Source organism: Sebastes fasciatus, chromosome 6 (genome assembly GCF_043250625.1).
Source record: "Sebastes fasciatus isolate fSebFas1 chromosome 6, fSebFas1.pri, whole genome shotgun sequence".
Taxonomy (NCBI): Eukaryota; Metazoa; Chordata; class Actinopteri; order Perciformes; family Sebastidae; genus Sebastes; species Sebastes fasciatus.
The window spans coordinates 24,463,345-24,490,226 of NC_133800.1; the positions used below are offsets into that span (position 1 = coordinate 24,463,345).

Genomic DNA, 26,882 nt, shown 5'->3' on the forward strand with positions numbered 1-26,882 from the left:
AGCCGATGTTTGGTTTGTCCGTTTTGGGCTACTGTAGAAACATGGCAGCCGGCTCCATGAAGAGGACCTGCTCCGTATGTAGATATAAACGGCTCATTCTAAGGCAGGGATCTCCAACAAGAAGCTTGCGAGCTACCAGCAGCAGCAGTAGTGGCTCGCTAAAGGTTCAAAGAATATGTACAAACATTTGATAACACAAATTCCCTTTGTAAACCAGTTTAAATTTCTCTCCAGTCTTTCCGGCTGGTAGCAGTCTCCAAACAGAGAAGGTAAAGGAGCTGGAAACAATGCTTAAAAGACAACAGTCTCTGTTTACCAAACTGATGAAGAAGGCCAACGCAGCAACAGAGGCTTCGTTTAGTGGCACACATCCTAACGAAACACAAAAAGCCTCGCTTATGGAGGGATTGTAATAGAGGTGATGACTGCGGCGGCTGAAATGTTATTAAAGGACATAAAAGAAAGATGTACAACTTGGTGATATGAGTAGCTCAAGGCCACTTTCATTTGATCAAATTAGCTCTTAGAGGAAAAAAGGTTGGAGATCCCGATTCTAAGGTAACGAAAACACAATGATTCTTATTTTCAGATGATTATACCCTACAGAAAAAATACTTATTAATATTATACAGCATTTCTGCCAATAAATCCCCCTAAGTGCTACACACTGTTCCTTTCAATACCCCATTAGGATGCAGAGTTCAGAAAAGGGTATAGTTATGGTTTTAAAAGTAAAGTGATGTTCAACGTTTTTTTATGTTTTGTGGCTTAAACTTCTTAGGAATACATTTTACAAAACTGTTCAACCAAAAGCCACAATAGACAAGTTCCAGCTTCCAGTTAGTGGTCAGTATCTCTACTATAAAATGGGGAAATCACAGCTGGTGTTCCAGTAAATGTTCATGCTTGAGAGGTGATTCATTGACTTATCCAGCTGGGAGTGATATTAACCACTGCAGGTGTTTGTAACTGCAATTCCTACAGGATTCCTAACACCTAAAACTCCATAGTTCTTGCTAACTTTACAGTCAACAGAAGCATATGCAAAGATGAATGAAATGCTAAAAACTATGAAATGAGTCAAAAAGATTGGACGTGTTCAAAAAAGTCCACATATACACAATATACACGAACACGTTGACTCAAAACGATTTCCTTTGAGTGAATCACACAGAGCCTCCGCAGACAGCTTGCCATCTCCCATGTGGGCTGGTATCTAATGTGTACGGTCTTCAGAACCAGACACACACACACACACACACACACAGATCTCAGGCTTGCTGAGGCCCATTTGTTTGGAGCACATTTGCCAATGTTCAATTAAAAATCCCTCTGATAAAAGATTCAAATGGCTGCCATTGTGAGTAATGAGCTCCTGTATAAGTGAAGAGGCGTTTACTGCGCAGCAGATGAAGACAGATGAGTAAGACCATCCCCTTAGGCTGGTTCCAGCATTCGTGCCTCAGTGGCACTAATGCAAATGCTCGCACAAGAGAGGTGCACCCAGAGCCATCTATTCTACCTCCATGTCTCTTATGTACTACTGTATAAGCAGCAGGAATTTCACACTCTGTTGTACGGCAGAACATCTTTGAAAATCAATTTTCTTGACAAATTTGTCTCCAAAGAAGGTTAGGTTTTGGTTTTAGGTCAAGAACAAAAGTAAAACTATTCATTTTTTTTACAGAATCTGAATATTTGGTAATTAATCAATGAGCCAATAAACAGAAAATTAATCAACCAACAAAAATTCCAAATATTCTTAGTTTCCAGCTTTTCAAATACGAGGAAAATGAGTACCGTCATGTTTCAGAATCTTGGCATCGACTTGGTAGCGAATTATCGGTTCTTATTACACGGCTGTGTTGAATATTCGATTTTGATTGGTCAATCACGGCGTTCTGCGGTCTGTAATTTCTTTATACAGTAACAGACCGTTGCTATGTATAGCAGGCCGTTGCTATGGGCGCAGTTCTGATGTCGGACTCTGACAGACCGTTTTTGTGTCAAATTATTGATTTCTTAAGTTAGTAGCTGTGTAATAAGCAGGATAATGTACAGCTAGCAGGTCATTGTTGTGAAAGAATCCCCTTCAGGGCGATGAGAGACCCCTCCACGTGGCATTGCCCTATCGGGGATTACATACTTTATCATTATTTTATATACATTATCCCTTACTTGTTACATCCTTGCTACAAATATATACCACCACAAGTGGCTATTTGCTTCAAGTTTCTATTCCACACTTGTGTTTTACCTTTTAAAAATAAGCTCACAAAACACACCTGAAGCTCTGGCTTGACTACTAATCATTATTTACTATACTTGCACTAAATCAGTTAGCAAAGGTTTTGCAAAAGAAAGCAATCGGAGCCTCAGAGCCTCAGCTGTGGGAGCCCTGAACACGTCCGTCTTGGTGTTCAGCACCATGGAGAGCTCCCCTGGGACAACAGCAGCAGCATGTGGGGTAGATACTGTCTCAGGTTCACTTCAACTATTTTTGATGCCGCTGCTGACTCTCCACTGTGAGTTCAATGCATGGCAACATCTTGATGAAATGAGGTGCACATGCTACAGTATCATCTCTGCAATGACTAATTAACAGGGAAGGCTTTCCCCATCCTATTCTCAGCGTTCGGTCTTCTGATCTTTTGTAGTTGGGAAAGCTCTGTGTATAATCTCTGGCGAGCAGGGTAACCTCATTACTCTCTCTCTCTCTCTCTCTCTCTCTCTCTCTCTCTCTCTCTCTCTTTCATCCCTTGTTGTGTTGAATATGCATGATGCGTAATGATGGGTAATAATCCTGCCTATGGCTGAGCAAAAAAAAAAAGACTGCTAACGTTTTCTACCAGGGGTCGATTCTACGCGAACTGCAGATATCTGATGGAGATATCAAATACAGACAGGAGTCTCCTCTTTAAAGCAGCCTTCTTTAAGAAATACGCAGGCACACAGTGTGCTACAACTCAGCTGAGCTACATTACAATAAAACTGATGGAAAGAAAAAGCACTTGACTTTTTACAGGGTGTAGTTATGCTCAGAACCAAACAGTACATCACCCTCTAACTGTTGCACATAGTGTAGCTTTACAGCTAATTTGTTGCCTCTCAAAATGTCAGCGGTGCTCCCTGAGATATATATATTGTCCCGAGACACTTTTTTTCTTGTTATTATGTTTCTTTTCTCCAGCCGAGCCAGGACAGGCCATTAAGGAGGCTGGAGGAAAGACTTCCAATGTTGTCAGGGTCTTTAAGAGAGGATTCCCCTCTGTTACCAGCTCCACTTAGCATCATGTAGGATACAGCTATACTGCACATACTGTTGGCCCAGACACACAGTAATCTAGTGCAGCACAGCGAGCACTTGCGATTTCAAATCATTTGAAATGGCAGAGTAAGTTACATAACCCCCCACAGCTTAGGTCTGCTGTGTGCGCAGGCACAGATGCTCGCACTCCGCTAATACTGTACTCTCCTGCCGCCTGCGAGCGTGAATCTGTGTGTATGTTTGAGTGCATGCAGCGTGTATGCACAGCAACACGCAGACTGACAGCTGAATCACACGTTTGCAGGAAAAACAAGTGTAAATCCCAGAGGTCAACAAGTACATTCCTCCACAAATACACGCAGAGAGGAAAGGGTAAAGAGTGAGGTGAGGGGGGGGAAACAGAGTGATAGTGAATGAAAGCATGAGAGAGAGATACGTAAAAAGCGGCGAGGCCTAGATATGAATGCAAATGAAAAAAAAACGGGAGAATGGGCAAAATGAAAAATGGGATGGAGGCAGGATTTACCGTCTAAGCTCCTCAGCTCTGCAGCATTTTGTCCCGGGTATAAGACCTCAGCGAGGCGTCCTCTATCAGGCATATTAAACATCATGCAGCAGCGGCAAAAAAAAAAGGAGTAGCCTAGTCTGGATTCCACTTCCGCTCCGTCTTTCTCCCTCTCTCTCTTTTTTTTCTCTTTCACACTCTATCTCCCCACCACCAGGATCCACAGGCATCGGCGCGCTGCAGAATCAGAAATGAAGCTGCCACTATCACCGGGGTCTGACCTCTCTGAGCCACCGAACGCTACACTGCCTGCCTGCTGATGTCTTGTGAGTCTAACGTGCTACTACTGAAGAGCACAGAGGGCGGTGTAGGAGAGAAGAAGAATGGCAGGGGAGAAGAGAATGAATGATAATGAATGAAGAAGAAAAAAACAGAAAGAGGAACTATTCTGCTATTATCACAGGTCTGTATAATAAAAAGGTGTGATGAAAGGAGCAGAACAAAAACTAGGATCTAAAGGAAAATGTGAGGTTGTTGGAATAGGAGGCTAATTTGAAAGAGCAGGCTCAGTGTGTGTGTGAGAGGCTCCAGGGAGAGGACTGTAAATCTGATAATCCCACTGCATGAACACAAAGATGTCAGATGAGACTTTTACCTTAATGGAAACTAAACAATGACTCATGCTGCCACAACAGACTCCTACCGAGATAAAGGGAGGGTTCTGTGCAATGCCGTGATATCTATTCATGACAATGCTGGATTCAATAAGGCACCGTCGTATAGAGAAACTACTGTATGATCGGAGAATAAACAGGTTTTATTTTGGCAGCTGAAGCCATTTTGCTGACTAAAGGTCCACAGAGAACATCTGATGATTACTGCTGCAACCAAGCAAATGCTGGAGGCCCACTGCCCACTCAGACAGACACGGAGGCTTACTCATCCCCAGCTGGATTTGCTGGCCGAGCTTCTGCAGACTGTCATTCGGTTCACATGGTAACCTTCATCTCTCGTGGCAGCGCAGTAAACGCCTCGTAACAAAAAGACGGTTCTCGTAAACACGCACCACCTCTGCAGCTTTTTATTGTGACTGTTGTCTAGAGAAAACTCACCCAAACATCAACCACACCAGTACACAGTGCTGGGTGAGGTGTGCATGGGAACTACAGGAAGATGTTTTATCTATATGGACTGTAAACTTTGGGGATTGTTAAAGGGATAGTTCAAGTGTTTTGGGGTTGTATGAGGTACTTGTCTATAGTCAGTGTATTACCTACAGTAGATGATGGTTGGCATGCAGTTTGGAGAAGCAGACAGGAGTTACCGCACGGAAGCAAAGCAATGTACTGCTGTGGAAGGGCAGCAAAATGTATTTTAACCACCTAAAAGAAAGACCCACCTAAAAAACAAATCGATATCAGTTTAAGTGTACGCTATATTTAGAATATTTTCACCAGTTTACCATGCTGTGAGACAGCTATACAGTCTATGTGTCCAACAGGGAACTGAAGCCGTTATGCTCTCGCCAAAGCAACCAGGCTTCATTGAAAAAAACAGTAATTTTACCTCACAGAACACGGGAGTTGTTGGTCTATCGCTGCCTCGATCTGTTAGTTTGTTTGTGTTATTGTGTGACTTTGATTAGTTCGGATTCACCAAAGTCACACAGACAAACTAACCAATCGAGGCAGTGGTAGACCAGCAGTAACCCATGTGTTCTGTGAGGTTAAATTACAAGTTATTTTTCAATGGAGTCTTGTGAATTTGGCGAGAGCATAGATGGATACAACGGCTTCAGTTCCCCTCAGAAAGGGCTGTCCGACATCAAGTTAAAGCGGTGAAAATATTCTAAATATAGCGTACACTTTAACCAATATTGATTTTTTTAGGTGTATAAAACACGTTTTGCTGTCGGCCCCCGTCCACAGCAGTACAATGCTTCCGTGCTTTAACTCCTGTCTGTTTCTCAAAACTGGGGAAGTGCCGACGCCGATACACTGACTATGGATAACTACCTTATACAACCCCTCTTCAAAACACCAGAATTATCCCCTTAATCCTGTGTTATTCCTTTTCATTAGAGACTGCAGAACACGGTGCTTGATAATAGTGCAGAGATCTATAGAGCTTCACAGCTAGCTTAGTCACATGCTGGAAACCAGGAGCAATACACGCCAGGAGGGCACCCAAGCATCTATATTTCAGTCTCTCCAGGAATTTTTGATCAAGGGAGAAAATTATTGCAAATTCAACCAATCCCCTGAATATTTGCAAGTGCTGCACATGTTGGGAAAAACGGGTAAAAATGGAAGAATGACTATTTTTGTTCCCAATTTAAAGCCATTTTTCATGTACTACTACACTACTATATATTCCGGGGGAAAAAAATAATAAATAAATAAAACCAATGCTCAAACTAAAGTGCTTTCTCAGACAGAGCTCTCTCGCCACAAACAAGTGTTACTAAAAACATACCCTATTTTTTTTCCTTGCAATTTCTTTCTGACAGAAAAAGCTGCAAATTGCATCCCAATCTTCTTTTAACAGTCCCTGCGAAATCAATCACTTTTGGCCAGATTCACAATAAGAGCTGTGAGATCCTGTTGGGACTGATATTTCAAAATATAAACAACCCAGCAAGCAATTTACAGAAATGAATGCTGTGGTGGCCAAAATAATTATCCAAGGCCCAATTTCAGAAGAAGATGGTGGGCAGCACCCACGGACAGCTCCAGAACTACACTCAGCTTGCATTCACATTAGGCTTTCAGTGTTGCTGCGGACCGTCAATTGAAGGTCAAAATGTGTACTGTAATATTTCACTGTCAAAAGACAACATGCTGAAAGCCATTACAAGAGATGTATATAGCATCACTTGGTTGGAGGAGTTGAGGCACCCAGATGGCCTGTGTGTAAATACGCAACACTGAATCCAGTGTTTCTCATTAGAGTGGCCAGTAGCCGTGCAGGTAGATGAGCCACTGAGATGATGGACTGTTCTCTGAGCGGTCCAGACAGAGTGTTCAACCCTCAGGAGGCAGTGTCAACATTGGAAACTGAGCAGGGGAGCAAACACGGGAGAACAAAATGAACCATGAATCAAGATACACTAATACGATGCATCTGTACACACAGGAAGTCAAGGTCCTTGTTGTGGCGCAGCTAACACATTAGCAACAGTACAGGCCTCGGTTCATTCTTTTTAGCAGCCTGTTTTGCCACAGTGTGCTCATTTTCAGGTGCATACTTGTATTTTGGGTTTCTACTAGAACATGTTCACATGCTTTAAAGTTCAAAAAACGCTTTATTTTCCTCATACCCGCTGTGCTGCAGCACCTCTTTTCACCCTCTGTCTGAAACGCTCTGTTTGAGCTCCTGCCCCAACCCCTCCTGAAAAGCCCTGTCTGCTCTGATTGGTCAGCCCAACCAAACTCTTCGGACTCCGCTCCAGCTTCGCTCTAACTAGCTTTGTTGGAAGTCGTGCCAAACTGGCCGCTAGGCAGGTATTATGCAAATGTATTACTAGGTGACATCACCACGTTACAGAAGAAAAGGCAGGACTTCAAGAAGGCATTTCAGGCAGTTAAGGAGCAGTGTTTCTGTAGGGGAGAGTAACTCCCTTTGGTGTGGACTTTGGGCTTTGTAACTTTGCAGACCTTTGCACAAAAAAGCATGAAGAAAAAACGATATAACACCCTACAGGAAAGGGAAATAGCACAAAAGCATAAAAGGTCCTCTTTAACACAATGTAATTTTATTAGATTATTGAAATGTCAAAATGACTTTATATTTTATGTTGGGCATCAGGGCTCTTCTGTAAACGTGAGCCTGGAAACACCTGTCCTTCATTTCATTGTCTGTAATGCTTAAACATGTTTGATTTGCTGTCAGTTAAAATATCTATGAAATAAATAAGCTTTTAGTATCTGTAAGTATGCTTAATATGTGTTGCACACTATTGTCAGTGGTAACAATCACTATATGCTATATTTCAATTTCAAATATGTGAATAAATAATATAGATCCAATGTTAAACACTTTCTAAAGTACATTGCTCTACAATATGTTATCATAAATATATGATCTGGCCACATGTGTCTGGACTGCAATGATTGTGTAATGCTGCCCTGCAGGCATTTAAAGTCATATTTCCTGCTGTCGAACTGGATATGCACTATAAATAAAACAATATTTCATAACACAGCATTCCATATAAATTACAGACAGATTACAAGCTCAACCAGACATATCAGAAACAGCCATATCTTGGTAAAAAAAAAAAAAAGGTCTAGGAGAAAAAACAAGTAAAAGGAGCAGCCATCTTTCCCGTCATGCTGTCTACGTTGCCAGAATCACTCACTCCCTGTCTGCGGGGAGTTGTGCTCTCACATCTGCGCCCCTCTCAGCCAGAAGCCAACAGAGAAAGAGAATCTCACAAACCTGCCATGATCAAATTAATTCACATCGAACATGGCTGCCTGTTTGTCTGCACACTTGGGCCCCAACCAGATAAGCTGATTACAACACAAAATATTACATGCTGTCCTATTTGTTCTGATCCAGTGTTATCCCGATGTCTCTGGTAATGCAAAATCACTGACCTATGAAATGTCAAGGTAGACTAAGATGGATAATTATGAGGTGTATACAGTGATCCTTCAGATCCAAACTGGGGCAGCCTTTGGCACGAATGGGACTGTTTCAGCTGTGAGAATTATGTCCAATCATTTCATCTGCACCTGTAATTTATAAAATGATTGAGGAGAACAGGGACTCTTTCTTTCACGCACTGGATTACCACCTGTGCTCTACTGTATCAGACAGCAATAACACCTCTGTGTTGATGCTGTTGTGATTCATAGCATTAGTGCAGCAGACTTTGATACACAGTCTGCACTAACCAGCACAAGCTCTGGTGGTACATCCCATAGACTGTATATAAAGATGAACGACATGACAGCTCCCCAAAGATGAAGCCAAAACATCTCAGTCGCCCCCTGCTGGCTGGCTGCAGTATAGGTCATTTATCCCGCCTCCTCCATGTTAGCGAATGGGTCATGGGCCAAATTAAGTCAAAAGTACACGTCAAATACATGTTTTCAAAAGATGATTATCAGGTCATTTTAGGTCGTTCTTATCACGCTAATGTATGTTCAAGTGTTCGGAGAAGTTTGGTTTAAACTAGTTGATGCTATAAATGGGGCTGAGACGTCATGATTGACAGCTATGATTGACAGGTGCTCTGAGTGAAGTAGTGGTGTAACCAGAAGCTCAGGAATTGTACAAGAGAGGAGACGTAACTTTAACTTTCCGTAACCATCACGAGTCTGTGTAATAGAATGTGGTTAGAGTCTGGTTAGTTGTTGTGTCTTTCTAGCCAAACAGCTACCGTTGTAACATTGTAACAGCTAGGTGGCTCACGCTAGCAAGCTGTGGCTGTGCTCAGCTTGTGATTGGCTCGGGCAGGTGTGTGGGCGGGACCTTGATACCGCGGCTCCAGCTCCCCCGATCAAAGAGTATAGAAGCAGAGAGACGAAACTCCGGTGTTTTTTCATTTTTTTACAACAGCCGTTGTAAAAACTGGACTGAAAACGCTTATTATATTTATAATATTTTATTGTTCGCCACAGGACATTTCGGTAGAATATGACAATAGAGTAGAAATTATTTTGTTTTACTTTTGTATGGCACTTTTTAGGCAGACGTTTTACTGGCGTCCGGTAGTCGCTTTCAGCTGAAAATGGCAGAAGCTTAGCTTTGCTGCTGGGCGCTGATGTTGCAACGAAACGAACAATTGACTTTCACTTCTTGGCAAGATACGTTCTTTGACCCGATCACTGCTGCAAAGACTCTGGCTCCAAATGACATCAAAAACTCAAGATGGCAGCTCCAGTATCCGGGATATTTTGGCTTCACTTTTGTAGAGTGGGTGTAAGTGGAGATGCGTCGCCCATCTATAAATACAGTCTGTGATACGTCTCCTTTCTTTGCCTCAGTCTAGGCTCAAAATTCAACAGAATGTAATGACAAACTCTTATCAAACGCTAATTCTACAGTAGCTGCTGCTAATTTAGCCGTCTTCCTGCCCCACACAGCGAGAGATCGGGCTGTTATAGGCGATGGGGCTGTCACCAGCTTAGGTGGCCTGTCTCCCGCTTTGATCCTCGGCCAGAGCCGCAGACATATGCTGCTCCATCCTGCAGGGAGGAGCTGTACTGGATGCAGGGAACAGCTCTCCACTGCCTCTCCATTCATTAACTACATTTCAACAGCTGGCGACCAATTAGTTTGCTCTCCAGATTGCAAAACCAATATAATGAGCACACCTTAACTTTTATATCCTTTTGCCAAAAGGGGAACAAACTTAATGTTGGCAAAATATATTTTGCTGTAAACAGTCAAGAGCTGGCATGTTTTGACACTGGATTGTTTCCATTTAATTCAGGCGGAGACTGAGCAGATCCTTGTTTTTCCTAACTTGAACCTTTAGCACCAGGTAAAAACATCCCCCCCTCAACCCAATCTTTAACGCGTGCCAAGAGCTGCTGTCAGCCTGGCCCCACAGCAGTGTCCATTAATGGGTCTTTCATGCCGGAGAAAGGAAAACGGAAAGGAAGGTCGTACGTGGTCTGGTGTGGAGGATCATCTGCTTGTAAAACGTGCGAGTTAGAGAGGCTGCCCATCTGTGAATTGATTATTATGAGGTGTCAGACTTGGCTTTTGGCCTCAGCAAAGAAGCAGACAGACTCTGATGTGAGGAGTTTTCACATTAGGGGTGCGGGTGAAGAGATCCTGTGTCCAGTAATGGGAGACAGGTGGTGCCCAGGAGGAGATAAAGAGTGAGGTTCTCGCCCCGCAGGAGTACTGGCACAATCGCGGCAGAAACAGACGCCTTTTGCCTCCCATCTGGGGCATATTCTCTAACCATCACTGCCAATTTACAGGACACTCAATTACTGGTCATTACCTGAGCAAGGACTCGTTCTTTACGGCATCCAAGTGCCAAATCATACAGATGGAGAAACTAAATAATTCCAGCACTGGATACAGACAAATTCGATTCAGCTCTATTATTATCATAATGTTTGCAATACAATCTGTAGGGGAGGCATAGGAAAACAGAACAGACAGCGAGGTCAATAAAAAAGACGAGACACAACAAACAGACACACAACGTGCCAGAGCTTGTATGTGTGAGAGTATTTCATTGTGCCATCAAGGACATTTCAAAAAATGAATTGATTAATTGAACAGCATTATATATTTACATAGCATATTTGTATTGTTGAAAATTTGACCTGATGATAGAAATCATAGTCCCAGTCATGGATAATCTTAGGTAAATCAACTTCCAAGCACAAATTAGATCCTAAAAGTTGTAAAATCTAAGTCACTAAAAGCTGAATCCAGAGTTATTTCCCTTCCTCCAGCCCCAGATCGAGGGCTGGGAGGCGGGGTTAAAGGAAACGCCAGTGCGCCTGCTCTATGGGTGCCCAATGGATACGGAAGATCGCCGGAAGATCCAGGTACTTTAGCACTCGGCAGTCGAGCCATTCTGGCTTCATGCGCCACTGAGAAACTCTCATAGGAATGAATGGGAGCCCGCCACCAATGCTGTATCCAGATGCTTGATGCTGCAATAGCATCAGGGATATCAGAACTGGAGAGTATTTCTTCATTGGAAGAAGTTTCTTACATTTGTTAGTTTGATTGACAGATGGTTCATCCAATCACCTGCCAAGTATTTTTTGAAAGAGCCTGCCCTTTTCCAAACAGTTTCCAATGACGGCTTCTCAGATGGTGCTGTGAAACAAACCATCTGACGGGTCAGGTTAAAACGTTCTCAGGAGTATTTCAGAAAATCTACACACAAACTTTCACGTACACTCACAGACACGGTGGTCACAAATGAGGAGGCGTCCCCGCTGAGGCTCAATTGGGAACAAATTACTTATTTGTACAGCAGAGAGCCGTGTAACTCCAGGGTAAATGAGCACTGCAAATTTGAAACTAATTTTGTTTCGGCCTGTGGCTCCCCAGAAGCTACGGTGAGGTAAATTTTGTAATCAGCGGACCTTTCCTGCATGAGACAGGTGACGTTTTTGTCAAACTGAATAGGAGTTAAGATTAATATGACGTCTGCTGTGCACGACCGACAGCGTGACAGAAAGTGAGTCGTCGTGCGAGAGCGGCGGAGTCCGGCATTAGCATATAAACAACAGCCTGGAGTAGCTGGCTGCTGCTGCACAAGGCTTGATTGTCAATATGCTCGCTGGTCCTCATCCAGGGATCAGAGAGGAGCTGTCAGGACTTTGATTCCTGTGCACAGGGGAGAGGATAAACAGCTGAAAAACAACACTCCAACCTGTCAATCACTGGACTCTCCGTTTCTATCACCCTGGACTCCAATTTGAGTATTCAGCAGGACAAAAAAAGAACTCCAATTTAGCTTTTTGCTTTGGTGAAATTGACTCAGAAGGGTCCAAAAGAGACGAGTGGATGGGAGACAGCAAGAGGCTGGACTACTGTCTTAGTGCCGCAGCAACAGGCGCAACGGGCTTTCCCAGATCTAATTCCCTGCACCAATTTTTACCAGCAGTGAGGTTAATTACTGAAGATGTTATTTAATTTCTGTATTCAACAAACAACAGAAAACACGCCATCTCAGGTCAAATTAGAACTGTTTGAAAGGCCAACATAATTTTATGCTTCCTGCCACAAAAGGTGACAACATAAACCCGGAGACCGCCAGACAGAGCAGTGTAAAATGTGTGTGTGTGTGTGATTCTCAGGACAGACACCACTGTAGTGCCATCAATTTCTGCTGCCTCCACTCAGCAGGGGCTGGCTGATGCTGGTTTGGAGGGAACAGAGCCAACGTTAGCACTGATCCAAGCACTTTATGCTACTGGAACTCACTACAAATAACTTGAACAGGCCCCTCATACAGTAACACAGCAGCTAGTATGTTGAACACAACAAGCACGTCCAAGTTTTCACAGATATTGCGTCATCCTTTTAGCACGCAGTGACAAAAATGTATAGCGTTTGATGGTTGCTTCTATCAAAGCACAGTCCGGCACAAGCAGTGAATACAAAATAAGCCATACTCTACCCTCGGTGTAACACAGGACCACACTGATTATCTTCCCACTGAGAACACTTAAGCAAATGTTGCACCGCTCTCAGCAGTTACCATGGCTGCATTTTGTGTTGGCAAGGTAAAAGTTTGCATTTGAAGCTGAAGAGATGCTGTTTTTTGTTTCTGTTTTTTTGCAAAAGGTTTTTACATCTACATACAAGTTGATGCAGAACTTAACTCTGCTGAGATTCTTCTTTCTCCACGCAGAATACAGAGCCACATCAAAAGTGCTTCTGTGCAGTCTTGAAGGGAACAGACTGCGCTGCTGTGGATTGTTTTATCATACAGAAAGTCTCCATGTCTTTCAAAGCGGTTTTCATGCTTTGAAAATAAAGCAACAGAAGGAATAAGATAGCTAGACTGTGTGTGTGTGTGTGTGTGTGTGTGTGTGTGTGTGTGTGTGTGTGTGTGTGTGTGTGTGTGTGTGTGTGGCTGTGTGAGTGAAAGAGAGCGTGACATTACTTCTCTGATATCCCGGCTCATTCAATTAAAACTCTGAACTACTTCAAATATCTGTCTGAGGCTCATTTACCACCTTAATAGAGTCTCAGCTAAATGTTGATATCTGAGGTTCAGCTGGTGCGAGATGTCAAAGCAGACGCGCTCTCAACGCACCGAGTGGACCTGAATGGAACATAATGGGCTTTTAATTTGCGGGACATAATTTGCCTGTAATTTCTCTCTTTGAATGCCAAGGTTATTAGGATGTGTGCTGCTGAAACTGCAGAAAATGACACACAACATGGTTTAGTATTTACTACGCTAACTAAACTACAACTCTTAAAGGAATAGTTCCATATTTTGGGAGATAAGCTTATTTGCTTTCTCGCCAACAGAGAAGATGGACACCATTCTGCTCTTTAAGCTACAACCAGCAGCCTGACCGACATTACTGTCTTTAAGAGGCAGTACTGGGCTCAGTCTAGCTAGAGTCAAGCTAGAGTGAAGATTAGCTACTGATATCATAAGAAACTAAATGACCTAGGGATTCTATTGGTACCAACTATGTCATGCTACCATGTCGGGAAGGAAGCCAAATAACGCTCCAAAGTTAGACTAAATTTAGGCGAGGAAAAACTGCCATGGCCATTTTCAAAGGGGTCCCTTGACCTCTGACCTCAAGATATGTGAATGAAAACGGGTTCTATGGGTACCCATATATCTCCACTTTACAGACATGCTCACTTTATGATAATCACAGGATAATTGCAGTATAAATGTGTTATTCTAAAATATTATGCTATTCTAAAATGGTATTTGAATATTTCTGCATACAGGGGTCCCTAAACAGTCTTAGAATTGCATAAATTGGATATCACTGTAAAGCTGAGACTCTTGTGGATCCAATGAGCCCAACTGTATTCACGTATAATGATGTTAGTCCCCATAGTAGACATTTCATTGTAGTGAGACCATTTTTTGAAATTTGACCTCACTGTATAAAATGAGCTGTGGTGACCTCTAGGATAATCACAGCCTGATGAAACTTTACAGCCACAAACTAGAGACCTAGAGCATTCAGAGGATGGATGGCTTTCCTAGGTAGATTGACAATAAGGGGGTTTCTGAGCAGTTTCCAGAACAGAAAGGCTCGACATCCAAAATGCATTCAAGGTCTTGGTGTCTTCATGTGGTATTTTGGAGGTATTTTTGTCGGTTTTCATCAATTCTCGAATGATAAAAAAGTTATTAAATTTAGCACCAAATCTGTGTAACAAATGGTATCAATCCCAAATGCTGCTTCCCAGTTGCTTCAACAACTTATGGGACATAAGTGAGCATGGTAATGGCCATCATATACTCTTATCATAATTTTAAAAGCCCATATACACAATTTATTTAATCAATTAATTAATTAATCTTTATTTCTGATTCACGGCTAGAACAACTTGACACACAGTGCTGAGCTGCATCGCAAATTAATCCTCAGGTTCGCAACTTTCAGTTGATGTACACTACTTCTATGTGAACATACTGTATACTGCTGACCTGCTATCTCCCCCTAAAGACCCCTTGTACCCACCTAAAAAGGACAAAACCGGGGATATGTGGGTCTCTTAGGGTTAGCCTATCTAAGCATTTTAAAATTGTAGCTACAATGTTAACATGCTATTTTAACAATGGATCAATAATTTAACATTTTTAAAGTGACCATCATAATAGGTACTTTTGACACAACATTCTACTGCTAATACTTTTGTACTCTCACTTTTGAACACAGGACTTTAACTTGTAATGGAGTATATTAACATTGTTATTGCTCCTATAAACACTCAATATTTCTTCCATTACTGTTTGTTTTTGCACTATTTGTATAAATTACACAAAATCATCAAACGTACAGTACACTTATGTGCGTAGAGAACATACAATACAATATGATTATGGTCTGCTAGAGAGACTTTTTCATTATCAGTAGATGGCATATTAGGAATTCAAGGCACATTCGAGGCTCTGTTAAACCTGCAGAGAGCACCGTGAGCGTTACAGACTGTGTTCATTCCGAGGTCCCATATTTCTGAAAATACAACCGTCTACTTTGCATTAAGATGAGGCAGAGCACGCAGGAAGCTCGCTGACAACAAAGGACAGATCATCCTCTCTTCTTCCGCTGGCCCCCTCTGACCTGCCTTCACACTCCAGTACACCGAGAGAGAACCACGCTGCACGCCGGCGGCAATACACAGCTTTTACCGACTCCCAAAAACACAGACCGCTGTAATTTGGTATACAAACAAATCAGTGCACCATGCATTCTCCTTTACCTCAAAACGACTACGAACTGAGACGGGAACAAAGAGGGGGGGGGGGGGTGGGGGGGTCGGGGTAAAACAGACAGACGGAGAAAGAGATGAAAACAGGAGAGAAAGGGAGGACGAGAGGGAGAGTGATTGGTAGCTGGCTGCCGTTCTCGCCCGGTGGCCCCACGGCTGATGCACAGGGTTGCGTAATGGGTCTGCATGCAGCGTGAAGCGCAGCAAACAGGGCTTCAGCACATGTAGCTGAAGAGACCACTCAAGCCTTCTGGGGAAGGGAAGTTATTTCAGTGAGCACATACATACACAGGATGAGACAGCCGTGTTTTGACACAGTGCGCTAAAAATAGCACATTCTTAATAGAAAACAGTCAAATCCAGGCTGGCACGAGAGGGGAGGGATAAAACATCTCTTCCAAAGACAGTCCCGAGAGCTGAACCGGGGGGGCATGGTAAATAAGAGGAGAGCGACCCGTTGCAGGGCGAACCACTCTGAAAACATCTCACTGAGACCGTGATCCCACCTGACACGCGTGCGTCCGTCGCCACGCAGCCGCGATCGCATACAACAAACGAAGCAAAGCAATTAAGAATCAGCATGAACAAGTTTCGCGGATCTTGTTATGCAATTCCCAGCCTGTGGCGCCGTGTGTTAGGAAATGGCGGCGGACAGGCCTGTTGTGTTTTTCTGCTTGCACATATATGGCCATTAATCACGCTCGGTCTCTTTGCTCTTTTTCTATTTCCAGAGAAGCGGAGGCCCGAGGGCGGCGGACCTACGGCGCCACGGCACGTGCAAGGCTGGACTTCAGCATCGCTGCAAATGTCACACAATGTTAGCTCGTTCACTGGAGGGCAGGCTACGGTGAGGACAATCTATAAATGGCACCTTTGCACCTAACTCTTTATGGATGGTAATGTTCGCTAATGCTTTGAAGTGACACTCAACCCCTTCTGCTAAAATAATGACTTTTTGTGATTTCTCCTTTTTAGAAGTGCATCTGATGAATGTATAAATGCTCTCCTGAAGCGCCTCGGTTGCAGATGAGAGAATCGGTTGCCCGCCTAAATGCAAAATACACTCAGGGTTTAGCCGTGCAAAAACACCAGCTGCATTCCCACCCTGCAGGGAACAAGAGGGAATACCGATGTGTACAGGTATTTCTGTAAACACACAGACAGAGCAGGTAGATCAGGACACATGAACAGGTATTTTGTGTGTTCGAGCCACATAAAAGAAGACTTCCCTCTCTCCTCTCTCCTCTCTCTCTCTCCTCTCACTCTCTCGGGTGCATGAGAGGAGATTTCTGCAGGGTGTGTTGGAGTGTGAGTCATCGTCAGCGCAGAGAGAGAAAGAGAGGAGAGGCATTCTTTAAGTCGAAGGCAGTGCTTATGGCAGCAATGCAGCAAGGAAATACAACCCTCCCTGGCTCTTTAAGAGGGTTGAAATCCAAAACAAATATCAAACAACAACAGCAGGTAAAAGACTCCCAGCTGGTAGATGTATCACGGCGGCTCTAATGTAGCCTATTGAATGATCAGAGCGTCAGACACTGACGGGGTTGGGCCGAAGCTTAATGTTTGAATAATGATGAGTGACTTTCCATCGTGGTCATGTTACTGTAATGGAGACAGCTCTGCACACGCCACTGTAGTTCACAAAGTATGACACAGTGCAGAGTGGAGGGTAAAAATAACCTCCAGAACAAATTCAGTAAATGACATCTTTAAAGTGTTCCGAGCTGAAACAGTCAGTCGATTCATTGATTAGTTGATTGACTGAAAATAATCAGGAACAATTTTGATAATTGTTTCATCGCTTAAAGGTAAGTAGGTAGGTGTAACATTTCGGTGGATCTATTAGCAGAAATGAAATATAATATTCATAACTATGTTCTCATTAGTGTATAATCGTTGTGTTTTCATTAGCTTAGAATGAGTCCTTCATATCTACATAGGGAGCAGGTCCTCTTCACGAAGTATGCCATGTTGCACCGGCATATTTGTACAGTAGCCCAGAACGAACAAACCAAACACTGGCTCTAGAGAGAGTCTGTCACGTCACATGCTTGTCAAACTGCGGTAACGTGAGCCACAGAGTGCAAAACCGTGGTACCGCCAGCCGCCGTCTGACTTCTGTTGCTCTTAAAGTAGTGTTATTATGGTAAGGATGACCTCTGAGGCAAACAGTGTTACCACGGTTTAGCACTTGGCGGCTCATGTTCTTGGAAGTCTTGGAAAGACTAGATGCCGCCAAATCCTACACACTGCACCTTTAAGTCAATTACTAAGCAAAAACTCCAACATCTCCAATAAGAGGATTTGCTGCTTTTTATCTGTTTTTATATTATTATTGTAAACTGAATATTTTTGGATATTGGACTTTTGGTCAGACAAAATGAAGACAGGAACTTGTGATGGACATTTTTCACAACTGCCGAACGTTTTATAGACTAAAAGAATAAACGATTAATCCAAAAAATAATCAGATGAATCAATAATGACAATGGCAGCAGCCCAGCTCGTTTGCATGACATTTGCACAAAATGCAAAACATTCATCATATATCATATTCATGTATCATCAGAGTCATTCCTGAAGGACTGCACTGGAAGATGCTGGGGCTATCTCACACTACTGGCGGAATTTCTTAAGAATTAAGACTATGAGACTTGTTAAAGTCAATATTTTCCAGAGTAAACAGTTCTAGCTTTTACATAACAAAATGACTTAATGACCCAAACTCAATTTGTCAATGAAATGTTAAACTCAACAAGCAATTATTATTTTATACAAATGGGAGTCTTTTTAACAGCAGTAGGATTCCAGCAGGTCTTTTTATCAAAGAGCAATTGCTCAAAAAGAACTTGTCAGAAGAGTGTCTGACGCTGACAGAGGCTGGCTACCTGTCCCATTGTGAAAACATCAAACAGACACTATTCAATGCTCTTGCTGCTCATACCTTCAGAATTTCCTCACCCACACTGTACAAAGTTTACATTTCCCAAAGCGCTCTCTCTCGCCTGGCCTCGCCTTACCTTCTCCCACACAGAGACGGTGCAAGCCTTAAAGACCAGTTCCCTCATATCCAGACAAGCGGAGGGTAACAAATGGTAGCTTTCTGTCTCCTCCGGTCTCCACAAGTGCGTAGCGGAGATGGTGAAACAGACGGACCTCTCTTCACAGAATTCTGAAACCGCAGCACACGTCTGCAACCTGACCCTGAAGTTCAGCTCAAGTCCATTCTGCAAGTGCAATCCAAGCCTGCGGATTAAATTACTTCATGCTGCAATAGCTCCAGTCACCCAATAATACACCATCACACAATGACACAGTAAATTAATATGAACTCAAGGCCAGCATAACTACTACATGAGGTAAAGGGCAGCTTCTTTATTCAGCAGTGGTAAAAAGAAAAAGAAAATAGTGCCTCTTTTGACAATGTAATCAGACTCCCAGCCATTTTCTGGTCTTTCTCTAACTCTCTAAGGGAGTGTGAGTTAAATATTGAGTCCCTGATAGGTGGCTTGGTGCCATATTTTGCTCTGTGAGACCTCTGTCAGGCTACACTTGAGTACATTAAAATGCAGCTCTACGAGTGGGAGATTGGCTCCTTGCCATCTTTTTTTGGATGCCAATAAAATATACAACATATATGTATTTATTCACTCGGATTTTGCTCGAATCAGCATATTTACAGGACTTTCCCGAGCTGGCTCTCGTCTCACTGGAAAGCAGTGTGATACCTAAGACATCAACTGGAAAGAAAAAACTGAGAAAGAGAGCGTAAAGGAGAGGGGGAGCGATGCAATCTAAGCAAATGACCCAGAAAACAACCTTTTTCTGTTGAACTCAAGTCATGTCAGCGGTGTGAGTCATCCCAAGTCGGCCTGTCAGGACCACTTGCCCCTCACACTCATCCCAAAGCAGCTCCTACTAAGAACAAAACCTCACAGAGGATAGCATCTCAAATGCAGCGAGAGGCAGGAGTCTAAACTTCAACAACAAGCTCACAGAGAGAAAAAACGAAGCCTAACCGCTGAACAAAACGCTCTGATGAACAAGCAGTCCCTACTGAGACAAAGGAGCAATTCGAGGAAGCAAGAGAGGGTTATAGAGGGATACAATAACAACACTCCAGACACAGCTCATCGCAACTCTTCTGACACCGCGAGTGGCCGGCTTATCAGTCAGCTCCTCTGTCTGCATGAGAAACGCTGGCAGCCATCGTTGGCCTTTAATTCCACCCAGGCACCAATCTAATTAAGGGGCACTAGACTGAGCACAATCGCCCACCTCCTCATCATTTACCATTACACAAATAAAGCTGGTAAGCATATTCTACCAATGTGCATACTCATGAAATAAAAGACAACATTTTTTAAAAAAGCTTGCAGTATTAAGAGCACTGAGCACAAAGTTATTTTTTGCAATCTCCACTGTCAACTGTCTAATAAAGCCAAGAAATGCCAAAAACACTTTGGGTCAAAGTGGACTCAGTCTACAGCTCGTATAGCGAAGACGAGAACAGCGGGGTTCATTTTTCTAGTGCTATTGCTGAATAGCCGGGAACAGTCTGTGGAAATACTGGATTTAAACATTGGTACCCCTGGACAAAGATGTTCTCACAACTGTGAGATCACTGCTTTTGAAGATGCAAATTGCTGCCCAATAACAGGTACAAAGTAGAATTACCACCTCGTGGTTGTATGCCTCCACCAACAAGTTAAGTTGCAGTTTACATCCATGTTTGTCCAAAATGTTATCACTACATCATTTTATCGTGTTAGACATTCGTGTGAAATTGCCATAATTAGCATATGAATTCTTGAGTTACGGCCAAAAATGTGTTTTGTGAGGTCACAGTGACCTTGACCTTTGACCACCAAATTCTAATCAGTTCATCCTCGAATCCAAGTGGACATTTGCGCCAGATTTGAAGAAATTCCCCTCCAGGTGTTCCTAAGATATCGCTCACAGGAGAATGGACCAGACGGATGTATGGACAACCCGAAAACATAATGCCTCTGGCCACAGCTGTCGCCGGCACTGAGGCACGAAAAATAATGTTTGTATTAGTATTTTCCCCTGAGATTTGCAATGAGAGGTCTACAGTATGTTACAGAGTCGCAGAGCAACAGGCGAAGCACTGAGGTCACAAAAAGGGCTATGTGAGGCTGTACTGAGGCACAGCGGTGCTTTAAACGCAATGCAAACATCAAAATGCTATTAATGACAATGGTAACATGCTGATGTTTACAGTAGTAGGTATCATGTTTAACATGTTCACCAGTTTAGCATTTAACATGCTAACATCCGAAACAGTGTGTAACATTTAGGGGGTATCCATTGTCAGTAATGGAATATAATATTAATAAGTTTGTTGTGTTTGCGTTAGCTTAGAATGAGCCGTTTATATCTACATAGGGAGCGGGTCCTCTTCACGGAGCCGACCGCCATGTTTCTACAGTAGCCCAAAACGGACAAACCAAACACTGGCTCTTGATCCATTCACGTTTTTGCGTTGGCCATCAAGTTTGAGTTGGTTGCAATCTGAAACCTCACCACCAGATCCGACACGCTGCACCTTTAATTCCAACTAAACATAGGGTCCAGCTGAGGCTACAGGAATGTCGGCCAAAATGCTCAGTACCAAAAAAAAATTTAAAAGAATGGATAAACCGCACTCTGGGTTAAAGGTTGAGGAACTGGCCCTTTAAACTGCTCTCTTACTTGACAGTGCAGCTTGGGGACTTCAATGACAGGCATTGTAATTAGCCAGCGCATAATGGCAATGACCTTATTAAGCTGCTGCTGGGTCACAAGCAGATTTAGGTTACCAAAACACATGAGCTACCTAATATCCTGCTTTTTTTTTATCAAGTACTGTCTGCTCATACTTTTTTTTTTCCTTTATCTCAGCTGGCACATGAGTGCACATACTGTAGATGCACAAAGTCAGATCTTTCTTTAGGACAGCGAGTATCAATATTTATGCACTGGCTGAGTCCATAAATACCAGTGGCCGGTCCAAAAAATCAATGCACGCCTGCTACATATTTTAATCTGCCTATGAAGGTCACATTACTCTCAACAACGCCTGAGAAGGCGAAGCACACACACACTCGACTAGATCAGCCAGCACGTTTTGCATTCACGCCACCCTGACCCTGGCCCAGTTCAACTAATGTCACCGAGACACGTACTGTATTAAAGAGTGTAGAAACAGCCATAAATGGATTACAAACGCCATCACACGGCAGACGCTCTAGCTGCGTCTGAGACGGCTGTGTTCTCAAGGTTTAGCCCTGTGTAACTCGTGTACATTATAGATGAGGCAGAGGAGAAGGGGAGTGTTCAGTGGAGCACTATCAGTTACCAGAAGGCCAATCTGAATCTCCCCCGTCATGACTAAACTCTATTTCAGAGCCACGGGGGTGACACAGCAACAAGCTCAGCCTTCCCTGCAGGCAGCTGTAAACTTAAGGCACAACTCTCCGGCCTCCATGGAGCTGCTGCGAAACGAAAAAAAAAAAAACTGTGTTCTCATTTCTAAAACTGAGGGGACTGCCAAAGTGATTCCTGCCACCGCATGAATTTGTCACTTTGCTAACAGGGCTTATGAAAGTTAGATGAACATTTTACGATCTTGTTAAAACCGGTTACATTATTAAAAGGGCACATTCATCCTGCGAGGCGAGAAAGGGAGCCCGTAGCAGATTGAAATTTTAATAAGCTCAAACGCGGTGGCTAGAGATTGAGAAACTTGGCAGAGATTTAGCTTTGAAATCCTCAATATGGGCATGAGATGATTTAGCCTCATTGTATCATGCATGCACTCAAGCGGGTCAAAAGACAGGGGATTCTGCAAACCTGTGATAAACCCATTAACCGGCTTAGCTCCAGACACTTCCCCAGCATTTTAATCTGTGTGATATGAAGCAATGTTACTACTGCTATTTTTAATGTAGTCCCTTTTAGCTCGGTGTAATGCGATACTATCAGGACTGTGTGTTTTTACAGGTTGTACTTAACATCACTGTACCGGCATGTTGTTATCTCAAAGCTGCATGTTTTTTTTCTTCCTACGTGGTAGCAGAATGAATGAATACAGAGCGAGCGGCGTGATGCTACAGCCCACGGCCATCATGACAGACCAGACTGTAGATGAAGGCGGCTGGTGTCAGCAGGCTCAGAAACACCTGACCCTGGAGGAGACTGGAACGGACTCTCTCTCCCTCTCTCTGCTATCTGCGATAAGGCTGCAGGATAAACGGTATCTTAGCATCATAAGTGTACCGTTATCTGCTCAGGTAAAGGGCCAGCCATTTACTACATACAGTGCTGCTGTGTGTGTGTGTACGTTTGTGTGTGTGTGTGTGTTTGCCCTTGTCCCGATGTGTGCGAGCTGGCACCAGACACTCTGTGTGTGTTATATCATGCCATACATTCCTCCAGCTCCTTGAAGAATCTGTTACAGCAGCGAGGCAATGGGCCTCGTTCCAACAGCAACACAGTCTTACAGTTTACATTCGAGGCTCAGATATCAGTCGGGAAATAAGGCAGGAGTGAGACCCATGTTTACTGATTATGAATGATAACACATTTTCTCTGTGCACTGATTAGTGGCAATCTGAATGTTTAAATTTGAAATATTTTTAAGCCATATTTAAAGTAAAACAAATACTAAACATTCACCGTTACAGCAAATTTTACTTGTTTATTCTAAGAAATATCATTGCAAATTGAATTGGGTAGTTTTTGGTTCCTTGGAGGGGTGGAATGCAGAGCTATTATTGGTATCTGTTTACGTCATAAAAAATGTTCGTATCTGTATTCAGATTTATAAATACACCAAAAGTTAGAAATAATTTAAATTGCTTTATTTTGGTGTTAAATTGTTTTCTACTGCCATATATATTCCTCATATGTATTATGTACATAGGTGCTCAAACAGAGCGTTTCAGAGACAGAGGGTGAAAAGAGCCGGTATGAGAAAAATAAAGTGTTTTTTGAACATTAAAGGCTGTAAACATGTTCTAGTGGAAACCCAAAATACAAGTATGAACCTGGTAATAAGCATAACATGTCCTCTTTAAATAGTTTTAAAGAGTTTACCTCTTTACTGTATACTCCTCATATGTATTATGTATCTTATAAGTATAACTGCCAAAAATCTACAAAATAACACACAGTACTGAACCATTTACCTAAATTAATCAAATAATATATCATCAAAAAAAGTCTTCATTGAATAAAAGCTGTGTAAGTGTTTACAATCAGGGAGGAAATGAATAATGGAAACACAACAGGAGGGAATAAAGTGGGGAAATACAAATCAGAATTGCATTGGGACATTTTGCATACATTATCTTCTTTCAAATTGCAGTTTGATTGTGTTTGTAATGGGGGTCAAAATTGTCTATAATAAAAAATGAGAAAGCTATTGACAAAAAAACTCAGTGGGTCGTATTGCATAATTAATAGAGGCATGAGATGATTTAGCCTCATTGTATCATGCATGCACTCAAGCGGGTCAAAAGATGGGGGATTCTGCAAACTGGTGATAAACCCATTAACCAGCTTTAAATGCATATTGCAATGGGACGAAGTCCAGATGGAAATTAAGTTAGGTTGACGTGTCTGTTGAAAAAAATGACACCTGTGCAACATCAGTCAAATTGTATCCTGTACAGCCCAACAAATCTGGTGAAGAGTAGTAATTATGGTAGTACTGGTACTAACAGTACTGAGGATAAACGTTGCTGAATATCTGAATGTTGAACTGAAAACTATTTCAGTGCTTTTATAAACAATCACTGCAGATCTAGCAAGAATAGATGTGACAGAAACATAAACACAGATGCTCCAATCTAACTGCAGATTCTCACACACGCTGCACAATGTAAACTAATCCCTCTTTAGCGGTATTTGGCAGACCACTACGGTCGTAAACAAACACATCAGTATCAATTAGAAACCTGGGCGACCCCTGTGCATCAGTAAAGACGATCACTGATAACTAGTCAGTCCGCTGGAGGAGCGGGAAGGGCTGCTGAGTGAATGTTGTGTAGCAAAAGCAGTGTGCGGTCCTGGGTCAGCCAGCAGCATCTGAGCGTTAATAAGGGGGGTAATTGAATTAGAGGATCAGTGGAGGCCTGTAGTGTGGGCGCCACACGGCTCTAATTTCATTACAAGTGATGTAAACATGAGGTTGGCCCCCCGGTGCGGAGGCCTCCCGCATCAATACATGCACAAACACACACAAATACAATGTTCACATACAGTATTAATAACAAAACCACAAATCTACACCGGCGTAACATCCAGCACCACCATGCAGAGATTTCAGCCTGTGTTCCGGGTGATGAAGTGATAAATGTGAATCAAGGGAAAAATCAGCAGTATGTGGCACAAGAGAAGCAGGAACACAGCCTCAGCTGTTCAAAATGTCATTAAATCTTGTGCAGCAGAACGGCGGCTCAGCGGTTAGCACTGTCGTCTCATAGCAAGATCGATTCTCGGCCCTTCTGTGTTTATGTTTTTTCTGAAAATGAATAAATGATAAATCTGGCATTGATGGTTGTGTAGGCGAGAGCACATGAGACATTAAGTTGACACCGGGGAATGTTTTTAGTTCTGTTCGTTCAGAAGAACATGATGGGCACCCACAATCTATGACATCCGTACTGCAGAAGTGAATCTGCGTGATGCATATTTATGATCGGCACTCGAATGTGCCTCGGCCCGATGATTCACTTGACCATCAAACTGAGCGCGGCCCAGTCAAACCCGTAGGCTCGACTGTAGGCCTCCTTCCGCTGATGAATAGTTATGAGGGCAGGAGTTAACCAAGGAGAAACTGTTCCCATCCCTAATAAGTCTTTCCCCTTCGCTATCTCGGCTGTGACAATGAGACACTCCCAGGGACGGACGGGTAATGGGTCACATCCTCAGCTTTTCAACATGCAGGTGGGCCAGTCAGAGCAGCAGGAAGAAAACCGACGGATATAGAGACAGAAATAGTCTCCTGCAAAGGTACTAAGAGAACTGCATAGCCTAAACTCTTTGCCAAAACATTATACTTCATCGGGGCAGTAAATCTTCTCCACTTTAAACAGCATATCTGTTCACGTAACTCACATCTATCAAATGCTCAATGCTGAAAAATGCTCAAACCTTGTTCAGACTAGTCTTTGACAGATGCGCCCGTTTTATTTTTTGACACCCTGGAGAGCCGGCCAATTTACCTCACAAGTTTACCCCTGCAGCGGAGCAGGAGGATGAGGACAGACGTGTCAGGTAGAGAAACATCCCACCTCCGCGGCAGTTCATGTTTTTCAAAAAGCAATACTATGTAACTGAGACCAGCAGGATCACGGACGATCCCGACCGACTTTACTGTCTTTCAGAGGCTGTAGCGGGCTCAGTTTTAGAGGCTGAGTAATGCTACAAAGTTAGGCTAAATTTAGGCGAGGAAAAACTGGCATGGACATTTTCACAGGGGTCCCTTGACCATGAAAATGGGTTTTATGGGTACCCACGAGTCTCCCCTTTACATGCATGCCAACTTTATGATCATAACATGTAGTTTGGGGCAAAAACCATGCAGTTTTTTGAATGCAGTATAAATGTGTTATTTTCGCCTTTTCTAGAAATGGTGTGTTTGAATATTTCTGCATACTGGGGTCCCTAAACAGTCTTTGAATTTGCATAAATTGGGTATCACTGTAAAGCTGAGACGCTTGTGGATCCAATGAGTCCAATTGTATTGCATGTGACTGAAACATAAGATTATATTCCTGTGACTGCATTTTCCCCAAAAACTGTAGGTGCATAATTTATAGGCAGAAAAGTGACTGAAGACGAAGAAGAGAAGGGCTTCTTTCTTCTGCCACTTTCCTTGATCTCGAAAACTCCTGCAGTCATACACTACAAAGTGGAAGACGTTGATGTAAATGTCAGCTTTTGCAGAATAACAACTATAACTGTGAAATTCCCTCTTTAGCACAAATCTGCATGCTTAAAGGAGGACAGAAAGGGTACAAAATCTCTAGGACAAAGTTTAAAAAAAACGTCACTTTTATCAAGATTGCTGACAGGAAAACACCCACGCTGCATGAGACGGGAAGATGTTACAGCTGCAGACAGCTGTGTACACGAGGAAGATACCTTTACCGGAGTGCGTCTGCGGTTTGTCGATTGCATCTC

At 42.9% G+C, this 26,882-nt stretch overlaps 1 protein-coding gene across 5 annotated transcripts in view; it reads right to left on the reverse strand.

The window, feature by feature from the left end:
• The window catches only part of rimbp2b (RIMS binding protein 2b), an 88,285-nt gene that overhangs the window by 54,342 nt on the left and 7,061 nt on the right, over positions 1-26,882 (reverse strand). The window contains exon 1 of one of the 5 annotated variants that reach the window (XM_074638648.1): positions 3,795-3,957. The exons of 3 other annotated variants lie outside the window; for them this stretch is intronic. The gene's annotated coding sequence lies outside the window, so the exon portion shown is untranslated. Of the gene's footprint in view, positions 1-3,794; positions 3,958-26,882 lie in introns of those variants that run through there. One more of the 5 variants, XM_074638656.1, reaches the window with a different exon arrangement.